At 42.3% G+C, this 23,671-nt stretch overlaps 1 protein-coding gene across 13 annotated transcripts in view; it reads right to left on the reverse strand.

Moving 5' to 3' along the window:
- ptprsa (protein tyrosine phosphatase receptor type Sa) overlaps window positions 1-23,671 on the reverse strand; it is a 278,016-nt gene that overhangs the window by 225,571 nt on the left and 28,774 nt on the right. For 12 of the 13 annotated variants that reach the window (XM_074634605.1, XM_074634614.1, XM_074634612.1 and 9 more), the window contains exon 2: window positions 330-426. The gene's annotated coding sequence lies outside the window, so the exon portion shown is untranslated. Of the gene's footprint in view, window positions 1-329; window positions 442-23,671 lie in introns of all 13 variants that reach the window. The other variant, XM_074634606.1, reaches the window with a different exon arrangement.

Raw genomic sequence — 23,671 nt, forward strand, 5'->3', positions numbered from 1 at the left:
TATTAAGTGCCATCTGCAGTGGTGTGAAACACAAGAAGGACAAGGATAGAACATATCTTGTTCACATAGGATTATGCTACACTGTGACTACTAAAAATATGCAAAGGCACAGATAGAAAGATGAAAAGGTGGAGGAAGGAAACAAGGAAGAAGCAATATAGACACAGACCTGAGGATTATTAAAAAAAAAGCATATCTGTGCCCCATAATGTAGGATCAGTTACTGTGCAGGGCATGAGACTCCTCCTGGAGAACAAAATGACTCTCCTAATATGGTGCTGCAGTGTGCAAAACTAAAAAAGAAATAAAAAAATTAGGGGACTACTCACCACTGGATTGTTTTCAAAACCTCTTTAACTTCATATCTTCAGCTGCTCCAGCGGCTTCTTCTTCTTCTTCTTCTTCTTCTTCTTCTTCTTCTTGTTACTCGCTCACTTGCACCTTTAAAGTGGATAGAAAAAGGGCAGAGAGGGAGGAAAAAAGAAAGAGGGAAAATTAAAGAGAAACATTAATGAAAGGGACTAGTTAATGAACTGCCTCCTCAAGTGGTAGGTGGGGGAATTGGCCAAACGCTGAGATGAGTTTCTCTCCCTCTCCCTCTCTTTCCTCCTTGCCCTTTGTGATCGCGGGACGACAGTTCTCGGGCGAAGAAGAGGCTTGCCGCTGATTGCCTGAGAGCGCTGGAGTGCGAATCTGCATGAAATCCCTCCTGGCTTTTTTTTTTTTTTTTTTTATCATTTTCTCCTTCACATCTCTAATGAGCCTGGTCCAAATCTGTGGGTGTGGATGTGTGTGGGTGTGTGCATGAGCGTGGTCGATGCATGTTTGGATATTCACCCACGTACTGCATGTACAGATCCATAAGTTTATGGTTTCTATCTATTATTCTGTAATTCACTGTATGTCGACTTTTATGTTTGTACATGTAATAGTCCACGTGCTTGTGTGAGTTTCTATGCATCTGGAGGCCCATGTCTGCTGCACCGTAGCCTAACTCGATATTCAGCCAATACTCTCGGTCAGGTCTGCAGCTGTGGGCGGCCGTGAGTCCACCCTAAGGAGCTTCCACTGAGCAGCTGAGGAAGGTTATCTCCAGTGAAAGGTCAAAGGAGCTCATCATTACCCTGCGCACAGAGTCTCCTTCTAGATAACGATATGAATATCATTGCTGGAATGCGCGACAGGGGCGTGATCGATTACTACGGACACCGAGGCTCCCGTAGGAGAGCTTCCCTCAAACGCACTATACGAGGCTTGTTGGTTGAGTTCTAAAAATAACTGAGTTTAAGTTTATGTTGGAAAAAAAAAGTTGAAAATACAATATTTATGCAAGTTCTGCATACCGAGATCAAATCACTATGCAGAGAGTGCAAGTAATGAGAACACATAATTCATACCAAGCGCAGATGCAATATGATATCATTATCCACAAGGCATAGCATGGCCTCACTGTATGTTTTGATGCTTTCATGCTTGAACTGCTGCTGCAACTGTCACGTGCTCTGCTACTGTAAAGGAACAGTGTGTAGCATTATGGCGGATCTATTTGCAGAAATAGAATATAATATTCAGAAATATGTTTTCATTAGTGCATAATCACTTCAAAGTCAAAGAATCGTCGTGTTAGATTTAGCTTAGAATGAGCCTCTTCACGGAGTCTGCCATGTTACTCCGCCATGTTTCTACAGTAGCCCAGAACGGACAAACCAAACACCGGTTCTGGAGAGAGCCTTTTAATGTCTTTACGTTACCTGAAGGCCACCGTAGTTCTCCGACGTGCTTGTGAAACTGCGGAAACGTGAGCTGCAGAGTGCAAAACCGTGCCACCGCCAGTATGTGGCGATTTTCGAAAAATAATCGACTCGTTCTAAGTGATTATCGAATAGTATTTTTCTCTTGGAATGCACATCCCTATTCTGTTGTAGTGTTATCATGATAAGGATGGCCTCTGAGCGAGGCGAGCAGCGTTAGCATGGTTTAGTACTTGGCGACTCACATTACCAGAGTCTTGGAAAGGGAGGAGTGAGCGGAGGGGTACTCAGTTGGTTGCAATCTGCAACCACACCACTAGATGCCACCAAATCCTACACACTGTACCTTTAAGCATTTCGAATCTAAATGTTTATTTCATCTGCAGAATAAAGTATTGCAGTATAGATTAAATTGCTGCTTTCTCAAAAAGTCCTACCAAACTTGACGTTGTTAAGACAACTTCATCCTGTGTCGAGTGTGAAAAAGGAAATGTTTGGCAGCAGTAAGGACAACACATTTCTACAGACTCCTATCTGTCCTCAGCCTGATGTTATTGACTTCTCTCCTCTTCCCCCTCTGTCTTTGGCTCATGAACTGCACGCTGCTTGCAGACAGTCTCCCAGCATCCTCTGTGGGCATTATTACCTCGACGGCCGACGGTCAACATGATCCTTTATTCTGGCGGGCCACTGGGGTCAAGTTGGCCCTCGCCGGCCAATCAGTGTCAACTAACAGGCTGGCTACAGGAGGATCCCCTGATGCACTGACTGCAGCACGGGGTACAGTAGGGAGCTGATGTGTACGTGTGTGTGTTACAACATGGGTTTGTGTATATGGGGGCAAATGCAGTTCTTATGAAGCTCAATGAAAGTGTGTGTGTGTTTGTGAGGGTGTGAATGAGAGTGTACTAGAGTGTATAAATCACTTTGCATGATGTGGGTTTGAAAGGAAGCAGCACTGGTTTGGGAAGTTTGGGAAAAAAATTGGTCGAGAAATAAATGCATGAGTGGCTGGATACACATGAGCATGCATGTGTGTGTCAGTGTGAGAGTGAGGCAGAGATTCTGCAATACTCCTCCCACACGCCTGGCTGCCAAGACGAGCGCAGGGGAATTTGTTTAATGTACAGCATTTATTCACTGCACACACGCTGTTGCACTACCGCTTCCTCCGTCGCATGAGACACTCCCTTGGCTGGGCGAGTCGCCATTAATATGCCGGAATGAAGCGTTGGCCGAGCAGCACGGCAGCTAGAACTCATCCTGAATCGACATCTAAGACAGTGGAAGTCTCGCCCGGCGTCCTCACAACAGCATGCAGGACAGGTGAAAGTGTGAGGCTCCGTGTTTAGTGTTTTTTTTCCGCAGCGGATCGGGGGTTAAGTTATGCTTCGTCCACTCATGCGGAAAGCGGCTCCGGTTTGTTTTCTCATGACCCTGCAACATATTGGCATTGAGTTTAGTCACCGTGCTGAGACAGATGGCCGAGCATCATGGTGCACGGCAAATTGGGAAATGAAAACATGCATGCTCAGAAATGGCTCCGTGTATTTTCTCTCTCCAGCAACGTGACCACACAGGATATATTCGGAATAGAAGAACAGGGAACTTTCACTGGAAAAAAAATAAAAAGCCCAGAGTAAGAAAACATAAGGCTGACCTACTCTGTGCAAATGTCAACAGGTCTGCTACCGGAGAAGTAAAAAACTGCACATTTCAACCTCGGATGAAGAAATGTCAACACAGTTTCTGCCTTGACGTGACAAAAGTAAAGAGCTTTTTTTCCCTCTTGGACTGATAAAAATGTTGCCATGGTAGCACCTGATGTCTTCCTGTCCTGTCCTCACCTCACCCTCACACACTCACCTTCCTCACTCCATTGTTCTGCAGGTATAAAGGGAGGGACTGATATGCCCTAAAGCAATTAAAAGCCAGATCTTCTCTTCAGAGTAAGGTGAAGAGAAGAGAACAGAGAGGATGACAAGAGAAAAAGGGGAAGAAGAGGAAATGGGTGTGAAGCACAGAGAAGGTGTGATGGGGGGGGAATGTGAAGTTGAGATAATCAATAGGAAGGGATGTGTCAGGGAGAAAAACGAGAGGAGAAGCGAGAGGTGGTGGGAGGAGGATGAGTTCAGAAAGAGGAGAACAGACAGTGACAGGGGAGGAGAAGGGAAGAGGAGAGAGGAGGAGGAGTCAAGGAGGGACAAGTTGAACGAGAGGAAAGCGGTGAGGAAACGACAGGTGAACACAAGCCGAGGGAAAAGACAGAAGAGAAGACAGGCGGGGTAGAGGAGGAGACACTTGGGAGGAGAATTAAGGATGAGCGGAGAGGGAAAGACAAGAGAGGAGATAATGGGGGAGGAGATGGAACGAACGGGCCAAGAGGAAGAGAGAGTGGAGTAGAGAGGAAATGACAAGTCAAGAAATAAGATCAGGAAAAGGAAGAGGGGAGGGAAGTGGAAGGAAATGAGGAAACAATCAAACGCAGATGCTGCTTCTATATTATGTGACTGATCTCGGCAGCTGTCTGCAGTACACACTCTTAAATTCATATGCTTGTTTGACTCCAAATTTGCCATCTCTTTGACACCATTTACCTTTGAGAGATTCAGGCTGGTCTCATACACTGTTCGTAGCTACAACTACGAAAAGTAACGCACAGTAATTTGTGTATACCCCACGAAATCAATTCATATGTAATTAACATAATCATGAACCAGGAAATATAAATATCGGCAAATGCCGTGTAGGGAGGAGGTTGGGGTGAATGGATAGGTCAAAAAACAGCAGACGTTCACCCAGGAGACCTGCCTTTAACATTGATTTTTTTGTCACATAAATTACATACATAAATAGCGCCACTTCCGAGTTATTTTAAGCCAAACCACGATGTAGAATTAATTTCAGTTTAATTCATAAAACACATTAATAGAAGGCAGATTCTTCTTCTTCTTCTGACGTCACTGTGAATGAGGTCGACCTCTATGAATCTTCGAGTTTAAATAAAGGTTTGAATACCACTAAGCCTTCATTTCTCCATCAGGAATGTAATCTTCCTGATCTTAACAGTGCAAAGAGTTATGCACTTGAAATTCACTGAATTTATTAATGGTATGACCTCAACCTTGTTACAGTCTACACTGCATTGAGTTTAGCTTCATTTATTCTGATAGCACATTATTTTTTGAAGCACTTCCACTTGATTTACAGAAAAAAGGCTGGCACTATGTGTCCTAATAAAAAGAAATGTAACACAAATGTCATCGGGGAGATTCGTTCTGTAGCCGCACCGTGTGCAGCCGTCAACAGCTGTGTGCTCTCCCGATGTAGTGTCCTTGAACGAGTCTCTACCTGACCACTCACTCTAAGCTGCCCTGGTTTAGAGCATTGGCTAAATGCCGACAAAATGCAAATGTAAAAAAAGGAGAATCGACCTCATGGAAATTACTGTTTTGAATCAAAGCCATTTAGCAAGGCACCGAGGCACCAGTCAAAGCCCCTTTGGGCTCTGACAAAGACATAATGAGACATTCATTGGATAATAACCTCCTTTGGTCATTCAAATGCATACCAGTCTACTCCAGGCAACAGTCTGACCCACAAAAGAAAAGACTGCAAATGACCAAATGTCTTGCTTGTACCATTCCTTTGTTTTGTACCATCACATATACACCCAGATAGCTTGACAATAGTTTAAGGGCTAGGCTATCTAGATTCATGTAAAGGCTGTAACAGCACAAGCTTAACCATGCAGAGGGAGAGAGAGAGAGAGAGGGGGAGAGATTGAATGCACATCTTGTGCCGCCATCTAGGGCTGCAACTAATGATTATTCTCATTGTCGATTAATATGTCGATTATTTTCTCGATTAATCAATTAGTTGTTTTGTCTATAAAATGTCAGACAATGGTGAAAAATGTTGATCAGTTTTTCCCAAAGCACGTCTCGTTTAAAGCTATTCAGTTTACTGTTACAGAGAAGTAAAGAATCTGGAAAATATTCACAATTAGGAAGCTGGAATCAGAGAATTGTGACTTTTCTTTTTCTTAAAAAGATACTCAAATCAATTAACTGATTATCAAAATAGATGCCGATTACTTTAACAGTTGACAACTAATCCATTAATCGTTGCAGCTCTAGTTAGAAATAACTTAAACTTCATTAATCTTGCTTTTTTATAATAATATCTGTTCAAAATTCAAATAAAATCCTGTTTGTACTGTTAACCTTCATTATTCCAAAAATATATTAGAAGCCAGCTCGTCAAATGAAACCTTTTAAATCAAAGTATACATAATCTCAAGTATACTTTAGCTGCATGACTCATACTTTAGGAGAATTTTTAATTTTTTTTCTTAAAAATAACTCAAACCGATTATTCGATTATCAAAATAGTTGATTACTTTAGTAGTTAACAATTAATTGATACATTTTTGAAGCTCTGCCGCCATCCATCACTATAATAAATCTATTATCTCGATACACAAAATCAGTTTAATAAACTAGGAAACACTGGGAAAGAGCCAATTTTAAGGCTTTGAGGAGATTGATCTTTTCACATCAGTAAAAATATAAGAGGCCACAGTCTCTCTCTGTGTTCATTCATTCCAACTATGTGTCTGGTGTCCTGGAACTGAGAAGCACCTGATTCAGCTGTAACACTGCTGGAAGATATGTAGAAAACCCTGTAGTTCCCTGTAAGAAAATACTCTGTGAAAAGCTTTTTTTGTCTAAAGTGACTAAAATTCAGTGAAACTGGCAAGAGTTGCCTTCAAAACAAACTCCACACACTCAGCCAGAGTGCCTTTGTCCTGCGACCTCATTATTCTCCGCGGCTGCTGCTAACTAATCCTGCACCTCGGTGCTCTGTCAGAGAACCTCCGCACACTCAGACACCACCGTTCTCAGATGAAACACTCCAGCAATGAGCCACTCTGACTGAAGTTTCATTAGCGGGCTTCTGTTTTGTGCAGATAAGTGCAAAAGCGTCCATTATATTAAACATGCTCTCAGCAGAGCCCCAGTCATAATTACTGCCATGCAACGTCGGTTAAAAAGTCTATGAGGTCTGATGCACACCTGCACACACACACACACACACGGTAAGCGCTTACTTATTGGGAGTGAGGTCATGCGTGTAAGTTCTTTCGCAGGTATAGATTGGACATTTGTGTGGGTTCTTGTTCAACGCTGACTGAGTGTCTTCTATCGGCATGCTGTATGCGGTGACTGATATTCAATTAGTCCACCTGCCACCGCTACACGGCCCGGCATTCCAGCGCTCAGTAAATCAGCTCGCCTGACAGCACACAGGTCGATATTAATATTAACGCCTCCATAAATAATGTTATTGTAGGCCCTCATGTTAATGGTTCATGATATGATGGCCATGATAAAGCACAGCGCGTGTTCTATTGTGAAGGTGCGGGGGGTTTAGCAGGGAGACAGACAGACTAAATCCCCTTCGATGTCCTTCGATAGGGACGTTGGTGACATTGGTTTGGAAAGGCGCCGAGCCGGTCACAGCTGTGTTCCCAAAGCCTGACTGGCTAGGGGGGGTGGGGAGTGTGTGTGTGTGTGTGTGTGGTGGATTGGTGGGGGGTTAGAGTGGGAGGCTGTTGGGACTGGACACAGCGGATTAATTATTATAAATCATCTCCCAGGCCACATGTTTATGGCTGCTACTCAAACTGTTGCCTGACTATGCGATTTCCATCTGGTGCGCTGTGTGTGTGTGTGTGTGTGTGTGTGTGTGTGTTTGTGTGTTAGCGGCAGGAGAGGTCTAGGGTTGAGTAGAAGAATGGCTTTGCTGTTTAGTGAGAGCGGCCCATATTTCATTCAGACAGCAAACATATCATTGTAACGTCTTTGTGTGGCTGCTGCAAATCTCCGGATTAGCAAGAGGCTGGAAAGGGATGACTGTCATCGAACTGAGACCTTTGGGGTCAGCTTGTTAAACTTGACTTCGGGGTCAAAACTTGAGCATTAGTCATTTTATTTAGAGAGGCCAAGGCTTCTAACTTGACCCGCCAGATGGTTTGTTTCAACGAACCATCTGAGTCATTGGAAACTGTTGGAAAAGGGCAGTTACTTTCACTTGGCAGGTGATTGGATGAACCATCTGTCAATCAAAGTGAGCGAGACAAACAGGATCATCATTGTGGAGCTTCTAAACTCCGACAACGGTGGAGCAAATGTTCGATTCGCCATCTAATTTTGTAAAACTGTCAATATTCTAAATCTACATGGTTGATTTCTCGCCTCAAAATTTTTCAGAAGCGAATTTAGTGATGAAATAGCTACAATTTTTTTTTTTAAAAACTAGCCGTTTCTGGCTGCTGTTGTTGTAACGTAGCCTGTAGCGGTCCATCACTTTGCATTGTGGGATACAGGAGGTGAGATAGACTGGTCCGATGCATACTGGAGATGTTTTCCGATTATTACGACATCTGGGTATTTTTGGCATACTATAGATTAAGCTTTTGTTCACATACTACATTCTACATACTACATTTTGGCCAAATCAGTACGTACTACTAGTATAGTATGCGGTTTCGAATACAGCCATACTCTCCAGTTTTAAGATAACTAATGCTAATGCAGCTACGCTAACCTCTTCAGGACCCGCCATTGTTGTTTTGAATGAACAGTTGCCTCACACACCTAAGCCACGGTCATAGCTGCGAGTAGCTTCTCACAGGATGCTGACTGGCCCGTGGTCTGGCATTACTTATAGCCTGACAAGATGGATTTTCGTGTGATATGTCATCCTACGTTTCTCTGGTGATGTCCAGATATTGCGAGAATCCAGCTGCTGTGCAACATAACAAAGCTTCAGGACCTCTGCGAAATGAAGATTTCCTGTCTCTTGCAATTTGACATTTTTGTTTCTCTCATTCAGGGATGAAATTTACAGAGGATGCATGCTTTTGTCTGCACCACACTGCTGCATATCCACACACATTTAACACACAAGTAACGTCTCAGTACACACACTCCTCCTCTACCTGCTGGCCTTTGAGCAGCTTCACTGGTTCAATTGCAAAGTTCGAGAGCAGCTCATCAGTAGTTGCAAAGGGTGAGAGCGGCGTTACTCATTCACATGCCTCTCCACACAGACGTCGACTTGAACTTCCAGCATGCAAATTCAAACCGGTGATGTTACAGTCACAAGCTTCTCCGAACCCTCTCTTTGCTGTGGCATAATTTGTGCCCCCGAGTAGCAGCAGCATGCTCCAAAAATTCACGCCTTAAGGGGTTAGCATTATTAACAAAGCATCCAAAAACACTGAGCAGTCCAATCATGAAATAATCATAACATTTTAATTCTCATTTCCCATGTCTATAATGCTCCTTCTTTATACAATGTCGAGAAATTAAAAAGAAAAAAAAAGAGAGTAACAAACATGTTTTGTTATCCCCTCGCAGGCAACAGCTCGCAAACAAATTAAATCTGAATAAATCACTGCGGAGAAATATTAATCAGCTCTTATGCTCATCTGCGAGGGAGGAGGTGGCTGATGCACCGCGTGCTGATTGGAGGAGAAGATGAGTGTCCACACACACACACACACACACACACACGCTCACACACACACACACACACACGCGCTAAATCATCCAATGTATTATTACAGTTATCTGCCATTGTGGAGAATTCTGGGAAAGATGTCCAAACTGACTGTGGCTTCAGTCATGATGTCCCCTCCCATCACGACACACACACACAACCTCCACCAGCCGTGGACCAGGGGTTTTGCAAAGCCCGGATCATCCCCGCTAATCCACACTCATTAAGGATGAACTGCATGATAGCGTGCCGCCACCAGCAGCCTCCAACCACCCCCCCCCCCCCCTTTACCCCACTTTCCACCCGCGTACGCGCTCGCCCCGCCACCGTGGATAAGTGGCAGCTTTGATGGTGATTTTAATAAATTACTGCAGATTGCGGCGTGCATGTTTGTTGCCGCCGCTCGAGCAAACAGAACACCTGCCACACCTGTCAGCGCTAATCAGGCCCGCTTTAATTAATAGCGACAAAGCTTTTACTTCACGCCGGCGGAGGTGACGTGCGTTTGACCAAGGGAAGTTGAGCACTCTTCACCGCGCTCTTCAGAGAAGTGGGCCCTCAAACGGAGGAGGAATTCGAGATGAGACAAGCTGTAAGGTGACTGAGCTGGTGAATCACATTTCTCTGGTAAAATGTAAAAGGATTCAGAGTTTAAGCAAAACTTCAAATCAATTATTCAAACGTTTTCATTGTTCCTCAGGATGGAAGAGGAATTGTTTCTGCACTCAATAGTTTTTTACCCGAGGATCGGAACACAAATAGAATGTTCATCCTGGGCGCTGAGAAGGTCACTGCTGAGTGGAGTCTACCTACAAGCCCCTTGGGCTGAACAGAAAAATGCCACATAGATACTTCCCTTCCAGCTCTCAGCCTCCAAAATAACTCTCCCTCTGTGAGGTTCTTAAATAAATTACAGATATGCTATCCTCCCAAGATGTGATCTCTGTTCTCCAGCGCAAATTAAAAATTTAAGCCCATTTAGGTTGGTGCCCAGTGTAACTTGAAGCAGTGTGTTTGCAAGGGTGGGATATCCAACCAGAGTTGTGTCACAGCGGTGCTTAGCCTAGTAGCGACGCTTGTTGCTCTGGGCATCATGCATCCGGAGAGAGGAAGCAGGGTGGCCTTGATGTTAGAGAGAATATATCGTGTAACTAAAAAAGGTCACCGGCTTGATCTTGCAGCACAACAGTGATTCTACCCGCAGCTACGTATCGTGTCAAAGTGTCAAGACACCGAACTCTGACTTGCCCCCTCCGTGTGAATCCCGCAGTGTGACACCATGAGCCAAAAACCTAAAATGTAAACTTCAAAGACTCTATGATGATGATTGAATGTGGCAGTTTTACTTTCTTTTTTTTATTTCCTCCTACACATACTGATAAAGTTAAAAAAGTCACATGAAAATGAGATGTCTTGTAGACATTTAGGCTTGAGGTGCTCAACCTGGCTTCTACCAAGATGAGCTTATGACCTCTGTATTTAGGGTTGGACTAGCTCATTGGCGGATTCAAAGCCACAGCTCCAATCATCATGTTTGGCAGTGAAATGCTGTATAGAAATTAAGCTTGCCGCGGTAGTCGGTGTTATCGGTGTTGCACAGTGTTCGGGCATACACTGATTATATTATTTTCCCACTGCCCCTACTGTCATTTTAGCTTTTCTGATATAAATAAAACCCGTTTAGTTCATTTTCGCATATCACTGCCGTGTTATCATAGTCGGACGACGGACGCTACAAACTGAAAGTGAAAGTGTCTGCTCCGTACGGAGTCTCAGCAAAGAGTAGCAGGAGTTCAAACACACAGGATGAGAGAGAGTTGACTGACAAGACGATGGCGCAGGATTTGGTGTCAAAACAAAAGCAAACGTGCATATTTTGCAATATTTAGGATTTACACCCAATGCTATAAGGGAACCATAACGTTAATGAGGCAATTGCTGTGCAGAGGACAGCGTGGTCACAGCCGGTGTGCATGGCACTGCAGCAAAAAGCTGGACCGGAGAGGCCAGACACACAGCCACCCAACGTTACAAATCAGAGTAAGCGCTCTACGTATATTGAGCGTCATCTATTCTTGTAAAATGCCCGGTGTAATCGGTAACACCGGTGTTATCACAAGTCTATTAACTGGTGGGAAAACCACCGAGACATCCCTGATAGAAATCAGTAGAAATAAGTCCTAATTTATACAGCAATTACGATCACTCAAATCAATTAATAAACTAAACTTTGTCCCTCTGAAGACAAAGGCAGCACGCCAAGCGAAACAGGATTACCACACAACTATAATGCTTGATTATTAAAAATAAATACACTATTAAACACACCACTGGGAGGCTTGCACATCAGCAAAGCACATCCTATTTATCTCGTGTTTTAGAGATGGCTAAGGACCAAATAGGCTAATTAGGTGGGAACTCTATACAATAACAGTAGAACAGGAGACAGTGTATGAAGTAAATGTCCTCCCATCATTAAGCAGCAAAGGGCTAAATAAATTAATTTGTGTGTGTGTATGTATGTGTGGTGGAGGGGGGGTATTTAATAGACCCAACCTCATTTTGAACCCAGAGAAAGCGCTTCGTCATGTGACCTTCATTAACATCTTCTATTCATTGCTCCGACTCTGGCGATAAATCAAGAAATGGCTCCTATTGTATCTTCCAGTGGCGTGAACCGTACCTGACTTTCATTAGCTTTTGTCTCTTTAAACAATAAGCAGAGCCTCGATCGAACGCGGGCTTTAGAAGGTATTTGTCTTGGGGGGAGACTTAACCAACAGAAATTAAACTGAAATTAAATCAAGAGGCGTTCCAGTGAAGATCCACAGAGGAAACACAAACCTGATGTAAAGTCTACTTTAAACACTTTCAGGTAAGGCAAGGTATGTGATAAAAAGCAAACACCTTTAACCTCCGAGTGAAGATAATCATAAGAAAATACAAAGGGGAGGAAAAAAAGGGAAACATATATAGTTCTCTTTTAGAGCAGGAGACTTTCCAGAGGGGGATGTCTTCCCTCCATTGAAGCATAGCTGGATTAACCTAATCAGAGGATTAATCAGACTTGAAACACTGGAGGCTGTGCCGGTGGCCCCTTTATCCGACTGTGCCGGGGCCCGGGCAGCAGACTTAGGATAGCGAGCGGAGAGATGGCGTTCCCACAACCTCTCTCTCTCTCTCTAGAGCTCTCTGCTTGCCAAAAGACCTAAGAGGCAGAGGGGGAATTAGAAGCTCCCAGCTCTTTGCCCCAACTGACTTTTTGGAACTGGATCCCTCTCGCAAACGTCTCAATTCGCATTCAGACAATGGATTTTAGGTTTAGAATTTGAGCTGTACAGGCGGCGTATCATGCAAGACAATGACGAAGTGTATTGGGTTGGAATAATCAAGTTCATCTTGGAAAGGCTAGAATGTCACCAAAAGAAAATCTGAAGACAGTGATAACCCAGTTTACTAGGGCTGGGACAATAGACCTATCTCCCCATTCAATATGTGTTGTGATTTTGAAGTATTACGATTGATTGCGAGATTTGTTAACTTTTTTAACACTAGACCATGGGAAAAGTTGAATCATACACTTTATAGGGACTTTAAAATGGTATGTAGTCAGAGATGTCCTAAAGTCAAATATATCAGTCATTGTCAGGAATCATTTATTCATTTTTTTCCCCAGCAACCCAAAAACCAAAGAATAAAGAAATTTCCCTCAAAATGTGTGGTATTTTCTTTTTAATGTATAAGACACATGTAATGTTTTATACTTTTGGTGAATATAATCCAAACAATCTTATTTCCATATATGTATTTTGTAGTTCCTTTTGTTAACAGCTTATTTTGAAAACCGGACGTAGTCACGTGTATACTTGAGCTAACTTTGCCAAGTCCGTCGCTAGCCCTCCCGTCAGCTCCGTTCTCTTTATACATCCATGGTCAGCTCCATCAGGGCCGTTTGAATGCATTTAACATAAATGTCAGTATATGGGTGCTCTACAGTTGTAGCGTCGGCCGATTTGACCATGGACATGAGTGTTAGGGCTGGCTTGACCGCACGTTACCGCAATACGATAATGTTTCCTGTCCATGACAGAGTTAGCATGCAGCTTTAGCTGTGATATCTAGCTCGGCTTTTCATGGAAATGTGAGAAACCCAAAGTGTTTCCATACTTGACCGTATGTGTAGTGTTTACCACTTTGGATTTAAAATGTGAGGGTGCAGGTCGTACCCATGCGGACCCTCCGACGTTTTCTAATGCGGTTTGTTTTGGTTGACGAATACGGAGCGGATATGACATATAACAATAAAAGCGGTATCTTCCTTCTACCTCTGTATAGACTCAAATGCAGCAAATATTGATTCTGGCATTAAAAAATAAATTTCAAAATCGTAAAAAAAAACAACACCCCTTATATATTCAGCTGTTTCCTAATTGTGTCTTCCACATTTTGAGCCAGCTTCCTCAGAGGACAAGTTCACCAATTATTTTTTTTGTTTCAATTCTTTTTGTTAGGTGACAACTTATAAACAAGTAAATCACTTCAACACAATAGCACCATTGTCACATAATGACAATCTTAAAGCTTACTTGTTAAACACAATCCAACAGCAGGATTTACACACATTTAGCATCTTCAAACCCAGCAGGTTCGACCCAGCGGACACCTTCCCACAATGCCTTGCCTGCATGCTAACTCTTAAAGGACAGCACTCAGCTGTGATTTCTGCCTCTTCAACACAACAGGCATCAGAGTATCAGCCACTAATTTAAGGGCGATCCTCCCTCCTTGCGGGGATTTAAAGACTCGATGAGCCGATTGCCTCGAAACTGGCGGAAATTAGCTCTTGCTGTGCCATGTTTGCCTGACCCTGTAATAAAGGATCAAATCTGTGAGAAGGCCAGGCGCTTTATATTTTTTAAGCCTGTGACCACATGTTCACGAGCAGCGCTTGGAAATTTGGCCGACATCAAAAAAGGTATTTGCAGTCAATCTGCATAGAATAGATAAATAAATATAATTTATCTGTCTCCATCTGTCTGCGACTAATCTCACCAGTGAGGCTGAGCAAAGAAAACACAGGACTGTAGCACATGCCCGTGAGAAAAAAACAAGAGAAGCCTGCAGTGTGAACAGGGAGGGCATCATTGATCCCAGCTCTCTGGTAGCCAGGTCATCGATTGCAGGATACAGCTGTGATACTTGGCACACCTTGCTGACTCCAACCACAACTTTGAATGTGCTGCTATAACAGCGAGCGTGTTTCTCTTTCCTTTTGTCGGCTGACCAAAAGATGCACAGAACAGAAGAGGGTGCGGGAATCCTTCACGGCCCTCGCATAATTGTGTGGGAACATCATTTTTCAACCACAGCTTTGCTTCCCCATCCCCAGGAGGCACTTTTCTAAAACAGTAATGATTATGTTATGGAAGCGGCTGCCGGCAGGGTTGAAAATGCAACTGGAGCCAATGAGCGGAGGCATACACACTCCTTGGGGGGCGCACACACATATGGGAGAGCCATCGAGGGGACTAGGAATACGGAGGAAGAAAGTGGAAGTGAACGTGGAAGGGCCTGTATTTGATCTTTTGTAGTCCCTGGAGATTTGTCGATCCTGGAATCTCAACAAGACTTCTTTGGCAGGGTTAAGAAAAACACAGACATCAAAGATCAACTTGTTTTTCTTTGCACCCCCTCCTCCACAAGTGCCCTTCCTACACCCACTGTTCTATTCTAAGATTTGTATCTCCCATACATTCAAGAATACACTTAAAAGAGCATAATGTGAGAAGAGAAGAGAGCGAAAAAGCACTTTAAACGAGTGGCGGCAGGATGCAGCTAATAGCCGTCTGATCAGCCAGTGTTTCATCTTCAACACATTATCTCCAAATTCAATATTGGTTCTTCAAACACTCTGAAAAAAAGAAGGGTTGTGTCTAAACTCGCCTGCTATTTACGCACACCGGGCCATGCTTATAGTTGGTATTCCACCGGTGTCTCCGGTGTCCCCTCCGTGTTTCCTCAATCCCTGCCAAAACAAGCCATAATATATAGAGCTGATGCAGAGACATTGATGTTTGGTGAAGAATTACAGATTCACTGTACGTTAGAGGCTTGTCTGTCAATGCACAGCCACTGTTGTTATTGACTCTGATGAATTCCGGGATGCTGCTGATAACGGCGTGACAAATGGGCCCTACTCTTCCTCATCCAACAAACAATACATCTCCCTACATCCCCCCCGTCGCCCACCTCTATTAGATTCTATTATGTGATACGATATCACACCCTGGCTGAGCAGTACAACCAGGAAGTGCTGGTGAGGACACAAAGGCATTGTGGGCATGATATGGAAATCCTGTGCTCTGGCAAGGAGCATGGAGAGATCCAAGATGTGTAGGACGGATCTAAAATGATTCATCATCGTTATCCCCGTTACTTAGTATTAAGGCTGTCAAAACTTGACAAAACTGACATTTGAATATTCTTTCTAAAAACATAGGTTTGAACTATTCGAATATCTGTTAAAGCATGTATATCCATGACACCATGTCCTAACTGGCCCCAAGTCATGCAGCGCAACGGGTCATTTTTTAACAGAACTTTTGTCAGACACCCTGTTTCTTTTTATTCCTGTCGCTCGCTATGAAAGCGCTGTAATGGACGAGGAACGGCTAATTCATGAAGTTGGCTGGAGGGAGCTGAAAGTTTCCTACTTGGTTGGTTATACTGTATGTCATTTCCAGTAAATATCACAATATAAAATGTGTGTTTTTCTGTTTAAAAAGTACAAACGTCGGAAGATAGCAAGTACTACTCACCCATCTGTTAAGTGGAATACATCTCCAGTAGTGATGCTTTTTTTACACAATCAAATATTAATTTTCATTTTAAATTTTTTTTTTTTACTATTCAAATGTATATTCAAATTTAGAATATTCGTTGACAGCCCTTCTTAGTATAAAGTTTAATTGTTGAGACCATAGAAATAGAATAGGAGTAGAACGGACATTGAACTGTTTGCCGTGGTCATTTGACTTGGTCAAAAGAAAATGTTAGTTATTAGTTATTATGGTGTTAACACGCAGTCAGTTTGGACTATTGTCCACATTAAGCAGGCGTTTTCCTTTTGTCTGTTTCTTGTTGATGCTCATCATGTAGCAATCCGCAATTTCTCTCCAGCAGCAAGGCAACAAAGCATGCAAAATCTCACCTCAGTGAGTCCGCGACTTGCCATAAGTCAGTTAATATAGAAGTTAGCCCGCTACAACGTTTGTAATGGCAATGGTACACATGAAAACAGCCGGCGCTCTGAACATCCTGCTACATCTTGGAATGTCTGTTCTACTCTTTTTCCATTTCTATGGCTAAGACATTGAGAAGCAGTGACTCTGATGGACACACCTGTACAACAGAGTCCTTTGGCCAAGGCCAAGGTGACCGTATACCCAAAACTTGATCAAAGGTGGACCAGGAAGTACTGCGGCTATGCAAAATCCAACAGACGTTTGACTAATAACCTAAATGTTAAGCTTTATTTGCATTTGCATTTTTTAAAACCAATGTTAAAAGCCCTCTATTGCAAAGTTGTGTTGAGCAAACTTCATAAAATGTTATTAGAACTGGTAAATATATATATATATATATATATATATATATATATATATAAAAAAATCTCTACAACACAGACTAAGGATAGACTGCTATTCACTCACTTTACCTTCAAGTACAGTATTTTTCCAGCTCTAGGACCTTGCACCTTTTTTCTATACTTTAAGCACACTGGAAGAGATTCTCATATACTGGTCAATTTTTCCCCAAAAAGCTATTTAAAAAAAAATGTTCATCCAACCCCTGGCTCTGTGATATTGCTCTAGTACTAATCCAGTTCATAATCCAACTGTGGGACTGCAATTCCCCCATTTCCACACTCGTGTTTATCCGAACAGAATTAGTCAGCACCTGTCAGAGACTCCCAGTGAAGGAAGCCCTCTTGAGAGAGGCCCTTTCAGAGACTTTTCACAAACACGCACACAGATGCAGAGCTGGTGTTGCCATTCAGTCAAAAGCTATCATCACACCAGGGTAGTTTTATTTACAACCCATCATCACAGTGGGGTAATATAAACGCGAGGGGAATAAGTGCATGTCGTATTTATCTCACAGTCAGTCGGCTAACTAGTGGAATCATTCAACACCTTTTGGTTGAATAGAAGAGGGGTGAGTGGTAATAGTAGCAGCTGAAATGACTAGTTACAATATATATCTGCAAAAAGAGGCCCAAGTATTGCTGAAAAAGAGCATTCATGGTAAATTGACCTTCCCTGAAAAAAAAAAAAACAGTGATGAAACTAAAAATCCTATCCATCAGCTATTAAGACATGTACTCATGGGTCTCATACGACCTTTCAGTAGCTGCAGACTGGTGGCCCAAAGGCGTGACAGCTTTAGAAAGGAGCATGCTAATGTTAGGTGTGGTTTGTGCCCCTTGGTGCTATTTAGCACAGTGTGATGAGAGTTCATCTCCTTCACATCCTGCTTGTCTCCCTGTCCGAGAGCGAGTACAGAAATAGTCTTTGTCACCAACCACGCAGCAGGACACCTTTCACACACCATGTCCAACACGCCTGGACGGAGGCGCTAATATGTGTGCCAATGTGTGTAGCTTCGCAGGGTGTATTGTAAGCTACCGAGTGCATGTGTGCCACTGAGTTTCGTTTATGATTTATGAAGAATGCTGCATGTTATCAACAACATATTCGCCAAAATATCGTTTTATTTTTTCCCCAGTCTGTTCCCCAGTGTTTTTTTTTTTTATTATTTGTTTATTTTTAAGTAGAGGGATTCAAATCTTTAATCGTGATTAATCACATATTTCTTATCTGTTCAAAATGTACCTTAAAAGGGAGATTTTTCAAGTATGTAATACTCTTATCAACATGGGAATGGGCAAATATGCTTTATGCAAATGTATTTATATATTTATTATTGGAAATCAACACAAAACGATGAGACATATTGTCCAGAAACCCTCACAGGTACCATATTTACTTTAATTATTTAAAAAATATGCTCAAATTATAACATGGCAAACTCAAGCCCCACAGGCAACAACAGCTGTCAGTGTGTCAGTGTGATGACTTGACTATGACTTGCCCCAAACTGCATGTGATTATCATAAAGTGGGCGTGTCAGTAACGGGGAGACTCGTGGGTACCCATAGAACCTATTTACATTCACATGTCTTGAGGTCAGATGTCAAGGGACCCCTTTGAAAAAATGGCCAAGACAGTTTTTCCTCAACAAAATTTTGTTGAAGTTTGGAGCGTTACTTAACCTCCTTCACGACAAGCTAGTATGACATTATTGGTACCGATGGATTCCTTAGGTTTTTATAGTTTCATATGATACCAGCATCATGGTAGCTTTAAAACTGAGTCTGCTACAACCTAAAAATTGCAAGTTGCGTTAATGTGTTAAAGAAATTAGTGGCATTAAAGCAAATTTGTGTTAACTTTGACAGCCCTATTTTTAAGGGTCCATATTAAAAGGAACGACAGTTCCTCCTCTTACTAATTTGACACATTTTAATCAATGAAATGATGAATGAATTTACTTGGAGGGGCCAGCCCTATTGCTATGGCACAGTATTAATATCATCTGACTTTCCTCTGAAAACGGTTGTATAAGTTCTCATTTTCATAGCATTTCACCACGTGTAATCTGAACTGAGCCAAACTGTGCATAAAAGTCAAATGGGAAAACATTCAGTACTGCGTCAGCTCAGTATGGAATGATACACTAGAGCAGAAGAAAAACGATCTGTGAGGGAAGCAGCAACAGATAAGAGGATTACTCCATTATTATCTACCCCAGGGGCTGTTACCCCAGAGCAGAGGAACACGGTTAAAAAGGGCAAGACCTTGATTTTTTCCCCCCGACATGCTCACATCGTTTGAGCGAGGTAGACTCGCTACATGACACACTATCTCACTCTGCACAGGGCAAAGACATGATTTTTAGCCCGAGCTCAGATGCAGCATCCTGAGGTGTGACCTTCCTCTCTTGTCCAGCCTTCCTCTAACCTTCCTCCAGAGACACCTGATGGATAGGCCTGATATCCTGTTTGGAATTTGAGGTTTGAAGTGTGGTTTCAACAATCTGAGGATTTTTAAAAATGGGTCAAAATGTTTTAATCAGATAAAAACATAATTGAAAAGTGCCTGACACGGATACGCCAGAAGGTAAATCATGGTTCTTAAAGGCTAGACGGTTACGCATTTCTTGTCTGACAGAATGATGTCAAAAGAGTTCATTATATAGAAATACTAGATATTAAGATAGACCAGTCTCAGTTTTGTGTCAAACTTTGAGATAAGCCATGTCTTTTGATAAACTAGAATGGATTAAAAAAAAAACAGAACATGGTGGCTTTACAGTGCTATAGGATGACGTATTTTTGTAGGCCAACCCAGAAGTTAGCACCTCATTTGTTCCTTCGACAAAACCCAATGGGATTCTTCCATTGGATTTTGGATTATTGCGGGAAATAATAAAAATGTTTGTGATACTTACAGGTTATCTTCAGCAAGATAATCTTCACAAAAGAACACCACTTTTATGATTTTTGAAGCGTAAACGCAATCGCCGGTAAATGCAAGTAAACAGCTAACGTTAGCCTATAAAGGAACTACACCACGGTCGCATGACTTCATGTCACCACCAGCTAAAGGCGGACTAGTGTTCGGCATGATTACGTTTAGAAGTCTCATGTAGCCACTTGTTAGCAACTGCCTTTTTTAAGAACACATTTCTGGGTTTCAGAACTCATTCCTGCAGCACTGTAGTATGCATATATATATATATATGTATAAAGATGCAATGCCCTCCTTTTTAATCAAATGTTTAGACTACCAGTTAGGGCTGTCAAAGTTAACGTGATAATAACGCGTTAACACAAATTTGTTTTTTGTATGCCACTAATTTCTTTAATGCATTAACACAACCTGCGATTTTTAGGTTGTAGCGGGCTCAGTTTTAAAGTTAGATTTTGGTATCATATGAAACTAGAAAACCTAAGGAATCCATGTCATACTACATGCTTGTCGGAAAGAGAGATACATTCTGGCGAGAAAAAACTATATATATAACTATATATACATTGATAGCCCTACTACTAATACATGCAAACACACATGCAGTTACAGCTGATATTTCCTCCCTAATGTTCTCTATAAAGTAACTTCACAAAAATCCAGAACAGATGCAAATATGAGTATTGCCTTTTTTCCTATTTTCAGATTATACATACACAGACAACAAACTGCACATAGCAAGTGTGTTTTGCAGTGTAATGGTTGTGTGGGGCAATCGAGGCAGGGCTCTCACTTCAGTTTAAACAAAGACATCAAGAGTGTTGGTGCCTCCACGTCAAGACTGAAGCGATAATTACTGTCATTCAAGCAGAAAGCTCATAGCACTGGCGGGGATTAATGTGTGTTAGCTAGTGACTGTGTCTCTGTAAAATAAACTCACACCAGCTGTCTGAGGCTTCATTTCAGAAAATGAAACTGTCTTTCCACTCCAATTCAACCATATTTGCCTCTTGGCCACGTTCACGCCCCAAGTCTATCCTTATACAGCTCCTTTGAATTTCACCGCTTGGCAATTTGTTCCAAGAATTTACACCGAGAGGGAAGGCAGAGCCTCAGTGTTTTGCTCAAGGACACACTATAGATGGAGAACATTAGGAGTTGTGTATAGGCTCCTAAACTATCCACCGAACCATTAATAAACATTTAACATTTGGATTCACACGCATTTAACCGCTGTGTGCAGATGGTGGTTCGATACATTCGTGGCTGCAGGGGCTTTATCGGCTTTACATTTCAAAATGTTCAAACAATCAGGACACCCTGTCCCCACATACGGGACTTGTTTGCAACACAAGGGGCCTCTGACACCATGTTCAATGATTATTCAAATAAACTCCTCAAAACTAAATGACAAAAGAGACCATTTGTCATTGCCTTTCACAATGACACATGATCTGACGCCCCTATCAAATGGTAAATGGACTTGGACTTATATAGCGCTTTTCTAGTCTTCCGACCACTCAAAGCGCTTTACACTACATGTCAGTATTCACCCATTCACACACACATTCATACACTGATGGCAGAGGCTACTAAGGTGCCAACTTTGCCCATCAGGATTTAATCTAAATACTCATTCACACACCGATGGCTCTGCCTCCGGGAGCAATTTTTGGGGTTAAGTGTCTTGCTCAAGGACACATCAACATGTGACCCGGAGCAGCCGGGGATCGAACCACCGACCTTCCGATTGGTGGACAACCTGCTCTACCCTCTGAGTGGCTCAGGGGCGGCGACAAGATGAACAGCGTTTTCCCTTGTTCAAGTATTTGCTTTTTTGACCCATCTATCAGTTTTAAGGACAATATCCAAATGCAATAGCTAAAGTCCAATATCTATATGAGTAGTAATTAATTTTAAAAGTCCAATGCTGGCACTGACAAGCAAAGGGAAAAAATATTAATGTACAAACTTGCCCGTTACCAACGCTGATCCCTTTTTTTTCCTCCTTAACCACGACCGTAACCTGACCCTTTTCTAACCTTAACCCAAACAATAGATTAACCCTTGACACTCCTCACATTACTGTCACTTGGTATTCAGTTCAGTATCAGCATGGGACTGTGCATGACAAGTGTGACCTATAACGGTAGTCACAAGCTCCAAATCCCACCAGGCATTTTTCAGGAAGCAGGAGGGCTTTTTGGGTGACAGAGCATAACCTTTCACCATGTTGGAAATGTCTTTGAGAGAAATAGTTCAGTCCTAGTGGTACTATTTTAATATATTCAGCAACGGGCATATTACAAATTATGATTCTGAGGATACAAGCAGGATAACACACTACTCATTGCACTTTTTCTTGCACATTTTTGTTTTAAAACTAGAGAAAGCTAGTTGTGTTAGCATGTGAGCATGTTTTGTTATGCTCAATGCAGTACCTGTGAGGGTTTCTGGACAATATTTGTCATTGTTTTGTGTTGTTAATTGATTTCCAATAATAAATATATACATACATTTGCATAAAGAAAGCATATTTGCCCACTCCAATATTGATAAGTGTATTAAATACGTGACAAATCTCCCTTTAAGGTACATTTTAAAGAGATACAAAAATGTGTGATTAATTTTTAATCGTTTTTAACTATGGACAATCATGAGATTAATCACGATTTAATATTTTGATCAATTGACAGCCCTATTAAAACATAAACAGTAGGGAAGAATAAAAACGTGCCCTGGGGATGCTATAAGTAATGAGTAGATAGATAGAAATGAAAAGGTAAGAGCCACAAGAGCCTATCTATCCTTGGTGTGAGTGCAGGAATACAGTATATATATATACGCTTTTCAGTGTAAGAACAAAGATGCGAGACAAGGATGAAGATGGTAAATGGACTTGCATTTATATTGCGCTTTTCTAGTCTTCCGATCACTCAAAGTGCTTTACACTACATGCCATTCACCCATTCACACACACATTCATACATTGATGACAGAGGCTGCTAAGGTGCCAACTTTGCCCATCAGGATCTAATCTAAATACTCATTCACACACCGATGCTATGCTATGCTATGCCTTCGGGAGCAATTTGGGGTTAAGTGTCTTGCTCGAGGACACCGACATATGACCGGAGCAGCCAGGGATCGAACCACCGACCTTTCGATTGGTGGACGACCTCTACCGACCTCTACCCTCTGAGCCAAAGCCGCCCCAAAGACAAGGATGAGACATTGTTCAAAATGTGGTTCAAGTTTCAACTTTCCCATGAAAAAGTAACTGTAGGCTGGTTGCTTATGATTGGGGCATGTTAAAAGGAGAGGAAAAGCCCGCCAGGTTTGGTAGAAGAGAGCCTCGCTGAAAGATAAGAATGTAGCAGGTGAGCTGTGACTCTTTGAAAGCTCGGGAGCTCCTCATGTACTGTATGTGTAGCTGAATGTAGGCTATCAAGAGTGAGGGAAAACACAGAGACGGGAGAGCGGGTGCATTTGGGAGCAATGTATCAAGGAAAATGGAATTTCCTCTCTCCCTTTTACAAGACGACTGACCCTTGCCCTCTGGGTGGCTCTCTCCTCCTATTTCTCCATTAGTGCATAGAGACAGACAGGCACAACACACACAAAGGCATTTGCAATTTCTCTCTAAAGCAGCCCTCCTAATACACAAGCCGGCGCTCACTGTCCAACAGTCAATATTTTCTGAAGGATGGCCTCCCTCGAGAACTAGCGGGCAATCTGAGGGGGGCCCCTGCTATGAAA

The sequence above is a fragment of the Sebastes fasciatus genome, chromosome 5 (genome assembly GCF_043250625.1).
Source record: "Sebastes fasciatus isolate fSebFas1 chromosome 5, fSebFas1.pri, whole genome shotgun sequence".
NCBI classification, from domain to species: domain Eukaryota; kingdom Metazoa; phylum Chordata; class Actinopteri; order Perciformes; family Sebastidae; genus Sebastes; species Sebastes fasciatus.